General features: G+C 42.5%; 1 protein-coding gene across 1 annotated transcript in view; it reads right to left on the reverse strand.

Annotated features, from left to right (window-relative positions):
• si:ch73-335l21.1 (insulin receptor substrate 1-B) overlaps window positions 1-11788 on the reverse strand; it is a 50106-nt gene that overhangs the window by 18432 nt on the left and 19886 nt on the right. The window lies entirely within an intron of this gene.

Raw genomic sequence — 11788 nt, forward strand, 5'->3', positions numbered from 1 at the left:
TAAGAAGTGGACGTAGTCACCTATTGGTTTGTGGACTGTCATTTTGAAGCATCAAGTTTGGCATTTTGGTCATCACCATCTTGGTTTTTTGCAACCAGAAGTGACACGAGAGGGTGGAGCGACCAAAATGTTACAATTAACTTTCATGAACTGAAACACACCATGAAAGGGTTAAAGTTGTAACAACACCGTGGTAGCGCCCTGTCAATCACAAGGCAGCCACGCCCTAAAGCATCTCCTGCTTTATGGTCTATTTGACTCTAAATGGGACCATAATTTACTAAATGAACGTCATGCTGAATTGAAGAAGACTTGAAACTAGTGATTGAGACCATAAACTGATGTTTACAATGTTTACTGAGGTAATAAATCAAGTGAGAAGTAGGGTCATTTTCTCACAGACTTCTATACAATCTGACTTCTTTTTGCAACCAGAGGAGTCGCCCCCTGCTGGCTGTTAGAAATAATGCAAGTTTAAGGCACGTCAGCATTGGCTTCACTTTTCAGAGCCCACTGGTACAGCCCTGGTATTTTGTAACAGTATTTATACAGTGGACCTTCCTTTGTTTCACTGCAAAAGTGTCACCATCCTACCAAATGGTTATTAAACAACAGTCGTCTGGTCTAAAACGGCTTAATTGGGCACAATTCAAACAGTCTAGTCGGATCAAGGCTTTACAGGCAAAGCCCCAGTGGGAAAAAAAGAGATTTCATGGCCGCTCCGCTGAGAATAACTTGACCTCTCTGCAGGAGTCTTAGCTGGATTCTCACCCTGTTGTCACCGTCAGCACTGCGGCCTGACCCCGAGATCAACTCTGACCTCCTCTCATCCCCTTAACACCCTCCACCTGATCCATCCGGCCTCGGCACAGCTACGCGACACACCCCGCACATATGCACTGAAAGTCGCATGCAGACGCGTAAACAAACAATATCAAACCCCCGAGAGTAGTACACACACACACACACACATATACAGTCTCCATGTGAGAAGTGGCTCGTTAGTAGACGGTAATCAGCTTAGTGCTCTCCTACGCCCACCGGCGCTAAGCTCTTTACAGACAAACCCAGTTAGAGAAGTAGCAGCTGAGCGATGCCATGGCCCCGAATCCAATGAGAAACACACACACACACACACACACACACACACACACACACACACACACACACACACACAGATCATGGTGGAGACGTGGGGGGAAACACTGTGGCGCTGTTGACATCAAGACAATCACCTGAGACGGAGCAGAGAGATTTATATGGGCGACAGACGGAGAAGAAAAGAGGCCGGGAAACAAACACGGAGGGAGAAGAACGGCACACAAAAAACTCAAATAAAGCAAAAAGTTTTCCAGGGAGAGGGTGTGAGGGAGGAGGAGGGGGGGGGGAAAGCGGACAAATAAGAAGGAGTGGGTGTGAAGCACTCCCTCCTCCTCCTCTTCCTCCTCCTCCTCTTCCTCCTCCTCTGCCCTCAGTAACCCCAGTAGTTCGGTGGGTGACTGCTCAGTTCTTTCAGGCAGCGCCCGACGCTCTCCGAGCCCCGCATACATCCCATACCACAGCGCACAATCAGCGCTCTGTAACCAGGATCACATTCATACAGGGAGCTGGCACGCTGCCAGACTAACACACACACACACACACACACACACACACACACACACACACACACTCAGAGGCATGTACATATAGACACACATACAGAAGATACAGTAAAGGGAGTTCATGTCAGTGTAACCTGTCGGTCCGCCGCTTTGATCCAGACTGAAATATCTTAACAACCGTTGACTGGATTGGCATGACATTTGGCACATGTATCCATGGTAACCAGGGGATGAATCCTACAAATTTTGGTGATCCTTTCACTTTTCCTCTTGCGACACCAAGACGTTAATCCTTTGTGATTCTGAGTGAAATATCTCGAGAAATGTTGAATGAATTCCAATGAAATTTGGTACGCACATTAATATTCCCCTTCAGTTTTGTACTTAGTGATGTATGTATTGCTCTGTCAAAACATACTATAATTAGGTAGCGCCTTGACGTGAATTTTCTTAAGTGCACCTCACTTGTTTGTTTGTACAATTGTTTGTTTGCTTGTTGGATTACTGGAGGAGTTATATGGAAAACTAAATAAACAAACTTGTTTAAAGAAAGATATTCCCCTTCAGGATGAATTGTAAAAAAGTATGGGGGGTTAATGCATGGGATTATTTCTCTTTAATGGACAGACATGAGAGTGGTATATATTAGGGCTGGACAATATATCGATATCATATTGATATCGTGATATCAGACTAGATATTGTCTTGGATTTTGGATAACGTAATGTGGCTTAAGTGTTGTCTTTCCCTGGTTTAAGGGCTGCATTACAGTAAAGTGATGTAATTTTCTGAACCAAACTGTTCCAGCTGTTCTATTATTTGCCCACTTAATCATCATATCCACATTACTGATGATTATTTATCAAAAATCTCATTGTGTATTTAGTGAAAGCACTATTTGTCAACCCTGCAATATTGACGCAATACAGATATCGAGGTATTTGATTCTCTCCATATCGCCTGGAGCCTACTATCAATCTTTTCAGTTTCTCCATGAAAGTTTGCCAAAAAAATGTCTTTTACGTTCCTTTGAGAACTACTTCAAAGTGACACAAAAGCACTGCCACAAGTTTACAAAACATGGCAAGAGATCAAGCATTCAAACTGTCATGCATAGAAAGCATGAATTATGCAATGCAGTAATGAGAGCTGCATTCAGGCTTTTAGCAGGTGCCTTACCTTAACTTGGGCGGTGAAAAAATGCGGTTTGGCAGTGATTTCTTAATGCACACATACGTTATCTTTCCTGTGATCTTACTAAATCACATCTGTGTATTACAGTTCATTCATTCAAGGAGAAAAAACACCTTGTACACAAACTCGGCTTCTTAATCTGTGGAAAGTGATTATAAGAAAGAAAAAGACTGTTGTGAAAGTATAAAAAAAGAGCGAACAAAAAATCCACCGAGAGAGAGAGAGAAAAGACAGGAAGGAGAGGTTTTGGAGAGCGGAGTAGAGAGGCACGGCGGGGCATAGGGGCTTTGTTCAAAGCAGAAGCAGCAGTCGAGGTAGGCCAGAGTCAGAGTCAGAGTCAGAGTCAGAGTCAGAGCCAGAGCCAGAGCCAGAGCCAGGTCAGTGAAGGTAACTTTGGCAATTAGTTGAGGAGCTTTTGGCTGATCCCTGCTTCCTGAAAGGTGATTGGCTTGGATGACCTGTCTGAGCTTTTCTTATTTAGAGCAACACAGCCCTGAGACGTGTGTGTGTGTGTGTGTGTGTGCTACTTATGTGTGTGTTTACATGCATATAAATCAAGACTTTGTAATGTAACTAAAGAGCTCTGAACTGAAAAGCAAACATGCACAGGTAATCAAGTGATTTTCTGTCACATCCAATGACAAGTCCAATGGCTAGAGTCCTCCAGGCACTCACACACTCACATTTATTCTATCCGGCGGCGCCTCTTTGACTGACCAAGCTGCCAATACAATTCATTCCATTGCCGCTGTGTGTGTGTGTGTGTGTGCATGTAAATAAGGCACTAGTCAGTCAAAACATGACTAGAGTACTGAGTCATTAGCTGAGGTTTTACTATCTAATTACCATTCGTTCAGCCGGGCAGCTTACCAGAAACACACACACACACACACACAAAAGGAAAAGGATCACGGTTCTGTTGAGCTCCTGTTGAGGAGCCCTTGAGCAAGGCGCTTAAACCTCAAATAGGCACAAGGGTAAGCGAGGGATTTATTGCTGAGAAAGAGCAGTTAATCCATGAACAAATAAACCAAAACGCATAGCAAACTACTCCAATTAAGACATCTTATAAAGCCAAAGAAGAGTGAAATACGTCTATAGCTCACAGGAATTTTATCATTTTGTCAAATGCTCTGTTATTGTGAAGTCAAAATGTCTTCACAATAACATATCTTATTCCAGTTCACCTCCAGAAAATGCTGTGCAATATATCAAATCTTTGTTTTAAATGCAAGTCTAGTTTTGCTCCTACAACATTCAAAATACAGAAGGGGAATACTAACGAAAGTTTTATAGGGTGCATTTTTACATATCTGAGTCTCATTTTTCATTATCACAAGTATATTTTCGTTGTTTGTACTTGGTATTGATACTAATGTACTTTCCTGTGACATTTAGCGTTCATTTATGTTTCACAACAATCAGTATTTAATGTTTTATTATGCTATAACTCATCAAAACTCAGGTTTAGTCTAATTTAGGGGACAAACAGGACAGGATTCTGGACTCAGGACAGCTGCTCTTAATTCGGGACTATCCTAAATTTCCCAGGACATCTAGTCCCCCCCACGCTCAGAACATGTCTTGGTTTAAGACAAAACAAGCAATCCGAAGACGCCACCTTTACAGACCAAACAACTAATCGGAATAACCACCACAAAAATAATCAGCAGATTAACTTCTTAAACTCCCGTATATTGTTATTGTTATTATCAGCCTCAAAAACCCAGTATCGGTTGGGCTCTATGGGTTATCTTTAGCCTTGTAGTTGCCTCCTTCCAAGTACCGTAACTCCAGTTTTCAGGAAGACTTCCTGAACGCCTCACTGTCAAATAGCTCCCCTTGTTGCGTCCATCTGTCTGTAACTTGTTTGAACACGTCTAGTGATAAAACATTAATAGATAAGGTAAGCGTGTGCGTGTGCGCGAGTACGTAAAGCGATACTGTGGAGAAGAGCATGTGTCTGTTACATTAACGGAAACAAGATCTGACCCCCCGTTGGCTGCGTGGAATTACTGGTATTATACACAAATACACACACGTCACACACACACGCCTTGTGCTATCAGCTAATCTATCCCTCTTCAGGCTTCACGTGTTGAGCTCAAGAATGAAGCCACTCAGGTCTGCTGCCGTCGCCCTGACCTCGTGAATATGCGGTCAACGTCACACATAATTTTGCTTCAACTATCAGCAAGAACACACCGAGCAGAAAAGTCCAAGTGTGTGTGTGTGTGTGTGCGCTTTTAAAAAAATGTGCACGTGGTGGGAGATTGGTACTGAAGCCTGGTCAAGGTCTTGGGAAGATGAGTGGCCGAAAACAAAAACAGGCGGGTGATAAGAGAGGAGGAGACGTCAGAGGCAACGAAATTCATGAGTTTTCTTCACTGGTAATCGCCAAGGCAACAAGCACATGGCATCAAACACTATTTTTTGATGATTTTTCACGACAATAACAAAAGAATTAGATAAAATCAAAAGAAGTTGCCGGTTGCGGAGATATTTTTCACAATGTAAATTTTCATTTCAACGTTTTTCTTTCAGTGATAAAAAAACAAAACAGGAAACTTCTGTATAATTTGTTTGAGTTATTTCAATGTATTTTCTTTGTTTGGGTCGGTGGACGGCTGCCGTTGCTATGGAGAAGAAGCCAGTCTGAGCTCAGTCTTGTTGTTGCAACTGGGAACAAAACATGGCGCCATGCTCCGCTGAATTCATCCAAAACTGTCCCCGAATATGAAAGTGAACTGATTTAGGATGATTAATGTTTTGAAGATCTTCAGTGGCAGCTATAAGACAGTATTTTAAGCTCAGTGATTCGATGTTTCATCTCCAAAAGCTCTTTGAGAGTCATTGTTAACTTGTTTTTTTATGTAAACTCTTGTGACTTGAACATTTTAATCAAAGAAATTGATATTTTTGAACGCAGTTACCTATCTTTTGTACTGATGATTCAATAAAGAGAGTTTAACCAGTTTGTGCCGGCAACTGACATTTTTAATTTCCTGAAGAAATTTAAAAAAATGGTCAAACGTGAGTTTTTCGTATCATAGTATATCTAGTATTTGGGTTTTAGTAAATGGCTGTATCTCAGAAACTAAAAAGAGCACAAACATGTATTTGGTATCTATGAAGTCATAACAAGTTGAACATCAAAGATGTGCACACATATTCAGTGTTAAAACAATATTTCATATGGAAAACATTTGATAAACAGGATGTTAGTGTTTTTCCTCATTTTTCAAAAATTCTGACTTAGACATTCAAACCTCAGCGTTTACCACCTAATTCCACAGTAAAATGTTGCTTTTCTTATGCTATCTTAATTCATTCCTACATGAGCTATCATCTCCTCTTTACCTCAGACTTACCTCACCTCCTCCCTCTGCTCCCCCCCCCCTCTGAATCCTCCCGTTGCTCAATAAAAAGCCGTGAAATGTCATCACCATCATCCATTCTCCACGCTTTCCGGCGTGTCCAGCTTCAGTGTTTGAGAGTCAACAACGTTCTATGAAAAGGCCTTTTGATGTCTGTCGAAATGAGGCAAATGGTAATAGTATGGAGGCAAATATGATGGAGCGACGTTAAATATGACGCACGCACGTATATCCATCTGCAAAGAGAGGGAAATTTCCATCCAAAGACGGAAGACAGAGAGATTTAGACCGCTCAGTGTTACAGTTCAATACTGATTACAGATGATGAAGGTTCAACAAGAGCACAAGACTGCATGATGACACACACACAAACACATCCTACAGATTTAGTCTCTATTCATTGTGCAAAACCCAAACGCCCATTTCCTCTTCTCCCGTAGTCAATGGAAGATGTGGCAGGGTGGAACTCAGGCAATAAACACACATACAAGCAAAGGCAAGTCCCAACATCACTCCCCATAAGGCACAAGTGAGTTACTACTTCTCCTGTAAATGACACCATTGACCCCACTTATCAAGAGTATACATTACATTTTTTAGTGCTGTTTGGACTTCCCAGAACAGAGAAGTGATAACTAAATATAACACTGGTCCTTCTTAAAATCTGCAGTTTATGTCAGGATAGTGATATGCCCCGAAGACACGTCCGATTGATTTTGTGTTATAGGTTGAAGTTGTGTCATCCATTCCTGAATGTAAACTGATAGTTGGTGCAGGCCGCGTTCAGGCCGCATTAATCAACGCAACCTTTCTCATTCACTTCAATGATGCAGGGGTAGTGAAGCAGAGGGATCTGGGGGAAAGTAGCGACATTTTTAAAAGGGGTCCCTTGACCTCTAACCTCAACATATGTGAATGAAAACTCTGAGATGAACAGAATGAAAACTGTATCTTATTGGATAAAACAGATGTTGATAAACTGCATCATTTGCAGTTGAAAAAAGGTGATAAATTGCAATATATCATATCGCAAAATGTTTAAAATTGTCATAATATCGTATCATGGGGCCTCTGGTGATTCCAATCCCTAGTGTTTTGGCGTCTGATAAGTCTCTAAATTCCTTGACATATTAACTTAAGTCAGTCATTCATTTCACTAGTACCTGAAGTAACATGCCCACACCAATGCAACTACTTGATCAGCAACAGTCGTGGCCTTTTAGATGAACATCCATATCGAAATTCGACCATTTGTTCAGTTTCTTTGACCAGAATGCACCAAAAAGTGTCCTGATACACCCCCATGCAATATGAAAATTAGAGGAGAGGCTTTTGTGCACTTTATAGGGGCCGTGCACTCGCAAAATAGTCATGCAGTAGAAGCAAATACTCAAATTTAATCATTCAAATTTAACGGTTACATAGAAGAAACTCTAAAATTTCAACTCGTATCACTCCACAGCACCTGTTATATATTTAGCACATTGTTTTCACACAGCAACACTTTCCGGTGGATCTCCATGATGGCGCCAGATGTGGCTGCAAAGAGATTTGCGGCGCCACTGACCTCTATACTGACACTACAGACGTCTATAGGCTCATACAGGTTTGGAAAACGCTGCATTCAGCTGATAGCAAAGCGGAAAACCCCTTTTGAGTTTGCCAGGATTTCTCTGCTCCATGTGCGGTCCCGTAGCAGTGTGTGTGACAGCTCGATCATCCGTCACGAAGCTGTGTGTATGTGTGTGTGTGTTAGCGTTCAACTCAGATTACTCCTCTAGCCCTCGGTTTCACCACATTGGACAGAGGGCGAGGGCCTGTAATGAGTTGATGCTGCTGCCGCGGCGGCGCACGCAGATGACCTCATCACATGGTCAGTGCTTGAAGTCAGTGGGAAAAAACGTCTCAGCCTTCCGAGTCCTCTAATAAACATGTGTGACACACACACACACAACCTTCAACACGGCCTAAAAACCCAAACAGAGGAGAGTTGTTGCTATGTGCGGTGTGAGTTCGGGTACTCCCTGAACAGACCACCCAAACCAACCTAAACGTCCTCGACTTTAAAAGAAACAAACCCTCCAAAAACAAAGATCCTCCTGCCGTTTTGTGTTGTTATCCGAATCTAAATGTGTGTGGAAAATATTAGATAAACACAGGAATACGGCTTTTGTTTACTCAAACTGGCGAGGAAATGGATTCAGGCCTCTCTGCTGTCCTCATGTAACTGCGCAGCTCGTCCTGCATCTTCCCGCGAGGGCAAATCAGTTGTGTAATGCTGTAATGAGGCTAATGAAGGAAAGTTGCAATGCGGAGAAATTTGAGCTAATTTCCATTTCAACATGGATTATATAATCATCAAAGGAAGCAGGGGGTGTACCTCCCATCTCGTCCTGTTTTTCATATCCATACATCTGATTATACGACAGTCTGGGAGGCTAATAAGTAGCTCAAATCTGTTAACTGTTGGTCTCTTAGCTTCGTCTCCCTTGACCTCAAAAGGGGTCACATTTCATAAATAAATGCTAAATTAGAGGAAATGCTGGAGCTCAGTCTGCCTCCTGCACATCATGGCACAAACCAGGTTAAAAAAAAAGCACAACACACTGTGGCCTGAGCCTCACCCTATCGGGGGTAGTGTCCCGTCCACGTGGTTGTGTTTTACATAACACTACTAGTGTTGCGAGTCTAACCTAGTGTTGCCCCAGATTACACACTCAGCGAGAGACGTCTGTCAGCTGCAGAAGGAAAACTGTGCAGAGGAATGAATGTGTGGTTTGTGACAACGTGGACTTTAATATAAAAACACGTAATAATTAAAGGATAGTTCTGATTTATGACATATCGGGTCTTATTTTCCCTATATTGATAAAAGTGATGACTTTTTTGAAGGCTTGGCCGTCATTTCTATCGGTTAAAGGGATGCTCTGGTTGTTTTGGTCTTGGTCGGCTAAGATTTCTTTAGTCGATTAGTCGTTTTTTTGTCTATTTGACTTATTTCCAAGAAACTTTTGAGCACATCTCTGGTAAACACAAGATTTAAAGTGGTGCTTTTGTGTGAGAAACTCAGTTTTACAGCTTTTTAAATGAATTTCCAGACTACTTATATCACAACATATCCCGATATAAACTATATACAGTGATAGGAGATTTGATGGAAATTTTTCTCTCTTTGCAGGTTGGGTATGTGCGTAATATTTACCATCACTCCTGCATATTTGCCTCCATACTATTACTATTTGCCTCATTTCGACAGACATCAAAAAGGCCTTTTCATAAAGCGCTGTTGACACTCAAACAAATCCCTACCTGGACTAAAATTCCTCACAGTGTTTGGTAGTTTTCCTAAAAATACGCTGCAAGAAATAATCTATTTGACATTTATCTGTGTAACATCTTGACATGTGATGATAACAAAGATGCACCATTTGCAAATACTGAGCACGCACACTTGTAGATACTGATCCATCTGGTCAGTTATGCGTGACCTTTGCCCAATTAGCCAACAGTAAACAAATGTAAACAGCCCCGCTTCTGTGAACAACAACAATGTATCCAAAGGGTACATTTTCACTATGAAGAAATGCCAAATCTCCCCATTGGAAACCTCGATGTAGTGTGTCCCAACAGGGAAGGAGTTTGAAAAGAGCTACAGGTTATTTTGAGGCTGGCACACACACATCCTCCTCCAGATGGTAACGAACGTAAAGTTAAGGGACAGCTGGAAGCGTGGATAATAAAACTCCCTCACATGATTTCTCTGGAGGAGATTATGGGGCTTTTAAGCTAATAAACATTTTGTCCCGAAAAAATCCTCTCTCCACTTCATAAACTTAATGTTTCACTCCGTTCTGATGAAGGTCACGACGACACTCGCACATTATTATGGGAAACACCGACAAGCACGCAATGTGAAATACCCCCGTCACAGTCACCGTCTGTCACACTTTGGCTGAACTTTGTGAAAAACAGACACATCAACACAGACGCTCGTATTTTCAACACAAAGACACGCTGCTTTAAAATGTTCGCTGCAGGGCGACGAAGCACGCACGCGTCACATTTGTTATTTTGATTTCCTAAAAGACGATATTTGGAGTGAAATGGATCGCCCTGCTTTTCCTCGTTATCCACATCATAAGGTTATTTTTACACATATTACATAACCAGCGTCAAATAGGGTTGTTTTTGGCACATGTCCCACTACTGATGTTCAAATTTAGCCTTTGGTCCTCGGTGCCAGAAGTATGCAGCCCTGAGACGTGCACACACTCTTTTCCTATACAAGCTGGTTCCTGTTGGGGGGGAAACATCCCTGTAATTACAGTAGAGCAGAACCTTTAGAAAAACACACACAGGATCCACGCAGACAAGATAATGAATCGTTTCTAAACTGTATTTTGTTTGTAGTAACAGATTAGACCGGTTGCCATGTGTGCCATCTCTGTATTTTCGCTTTTTGGTTTTGTCTCTGGTTGCTGTCTGCTCTGCAGCAAAAGGAAAGTGCAACACTAAAAAATCTATTTTTAAGTGTCTCTGCAAGGATGGAGTGAAACACAATGTGAGGGGGAAGGAGGACGAAAGGCGTTTTTGGTGAAAAAAAAATGTTGAACAGTGTGCGCAGTGAACAGAAGGGAGGGAAGGAATTTCAAAAATCTGTCAGACTGGATGTCGGATGAGGACGCAGATTGGAGAAGAATGAATAAGTGTGTGGAAAAGAAAGGAAAACAAGGTAAGAAAAGAAGAGGTAGAAAGGCCACAAATTATGGCCTGCGAGAGAGAAGTGTTTCAGGAGAGTCCACTAGTCTTGGGGCTCGGCCCTGCTGAGGCCCGCCAGCCCCGCCGCGGCAAAAACACTCGAACAAAAGGATCATTTATTGGAGGAGGAAAGAGGGGGGAGTGGAGTGGAGGGATGAAAGGAGGGGGAACACTGTACAGAGGCATTTGAGAGCTCAGTGAGTGAAACACTGGCCCCATCTCAACATTCACAGCCAATGTGTAACATTCTCCCCCCCGACGCTGCCCCGCTGACATACTCCGCAGCCACAGAGCCCATATGGTCCCACTGTGGTAGCCTGATAGCTTTTAGATTTAAAGTACAACCAACAACCCCAACATGGCCTCAACTTCCCAATGACGACGTATGGATGCACACTGATGATTCATTTCCATACGCGGAGTATAAAAAACCAACTGTTGAGCTCACTCACCGCAAGATCCCGTGATGAATTTTCGCTAATGCCTCAAATTCTTCATTAAATCCAACTCTGGGGTCCGGGGTATGAGATGTTTACCGCAGAAACCCATGAGGTTTAAATCTGACACAACCATCATGTGGAAGCTAGCAGTGGCTACATAAACAACAAGGCTTGGCAGGATGCATCCGTCACAAGAGCCCCACTGTGGAGGGTTAAGTAAGACTACGGAGTGTTTTACTGATGCATGTAAATCTCCATTTCTCTGTCTGCACGGGGGCAATTTAGTGCAGACGGCGGCTCAAAGAGAGTGTTTTTCTATGAGGAAAGCGTCTCATGGTGACCTAGTTGAGGCATTGTTTGGCTGCGGTGGTCCCCCACAGTTAGAGAGAATTACCCCACACAGTAGGAAAGAAAA

Source organism: Sebastes umbrosus, chromosome 22 (genome assembly GCF_015220745.1).
Source record: "Sebastes umbrosus isolate fSebUmb1 chromosome 22, fSebUmb1.pri, whole genome shotgun sequence".
NCBI classification, from domain to species: Eukaryota; Metazoa; Chordata; class Actinopteri; order Perciformes; family Sebastidae; genus Sebastes; species Sebastes umbrosus.